General features: G+C 52.8%; 1 long non-coding RNA gene across 1 annotated transcript in view; it reads left to right on the top strand.

The window, feature by feature from the left end:
• The window catches only part of LOC111813498, a 2,856-nt gene extending 2,129 nt beyond the window's left edge, over nucleotides 1–727 (top strand). The window contains exons 2-3 of the long non-coding RNA XR_002818738.1: nucleotides 278–385; nucleotides 599–727. This is a non-coding gene — a long non-coding RNA (uncharacterized LOC111813498). The remainder of the gene's footprint in view (nucleotides 1–277; nucleotides 386–598) is intronic.
• The last annotated feature ends 324 nt before the right edge of the window (nucleotides 728–1,051 follow it).

Genomic DNA, 1,051 nt, shown 5'->3' with positions numbered 1-1,051 from the left:
AGAGGTAAAGCACAGGAGATCATCAGTAACTACCTGGCCACAGGATGGAGAGAGAGAGAGAGAGAGAGAGAGAGAGAGAGAGAGAGAGAGAGAGAGAGAGACAGAGAGAGACAGAGACAGACAGAGATAGAGAGACAGAGACAAAGACAAACACAGAGACAGAGACAGAGACACAGAGAGAGAGGGGGATGGGGGAGAGAAAAACAGAACTGTCCTATTGAGGGGCTGGCCCTACTATTTCCTGCATCCTAGCGTCTAATTTGTGCTCTAAATAAAGATGGAAGCTTCATGATGCTGCCACGTGGTTCCGTGACCCTTCGAGTCCTGCCCGTCAAGCCCGCCTTAATGAAAGCTTTCCCTCTCCGAGGTCCCTGGAATTGTAAAGGTGGACAGCGCGCTCCATGGTCTTTAAATGGTGTGTGAATAGAGCCCTCCAGGGAACATTAGGGTGTGCTCGGCATGAAAATGGATTTTAAAATTTACAACATTTATGCAAAACATTGAAAATAATTCACACTGATCTCCTTAGGCTCAGTTGCTGGGGTCAGCATTACTGGAGTGGGGTGACAGGATTTGCCTCCTGATCGACCTTTCACAGATTTCTGGTGAGATTCTACTTCCACCAGCTACGGGATTAGGCAGTCCAGACGGAGCCCACGGGGCACCTCTTCAGGATGAAGCGCGCCAGAGCACTAACTCCGGAACTGCAGCCGAAGCTGGGCGCGCAGCTCCCCGTGCCACGCCAGGGTAAGTGTTCCCCACTCTTGCTCCCTGGCAAGCCCAGCGTTCGTGGGTAAATAGGTCACCAGCCACCCACAGCTCTTATTTTCACACTGTAACTCCTCACAAGCAGGTGAGGGAGGAAAGAGCAGTGAGGACGTGAGGATCTCTAGCAGCGCTATGAACAAAGCGTGCTAAGCCCCGCATGCATTTTTAACAGGGGCTGGCAGTGAAAGCTGATCTGGGCCTGCTGCGCGGGCAGGAGACTGCACTTCCGCCTTCTGCAGCAGGGCTGTGAATTCAGCTCCGCCCGTGCTCAGCCAGCCCTCCA

Source organism: Octodon degus, unplaced genomic scaffold (genome assembly GCF_000260255.1).
Source record: "Octodon degus isolate 3935 unplaced genomic scaffold, OctDeg1.0 scaffold00193, whole genome shotgun sequence".
NCBI classification, from domain to species: Eukaryota; Metazoa; Chordata; class Mammalia; order Rodentia; family Octodontidae; genus Octodon; species Octodon degus.
The sequence above is the reverse complement of the archived record's forward strand: the minus strand, read 5'-3'. Positions and strand labels throughout refer to the sequence as shown.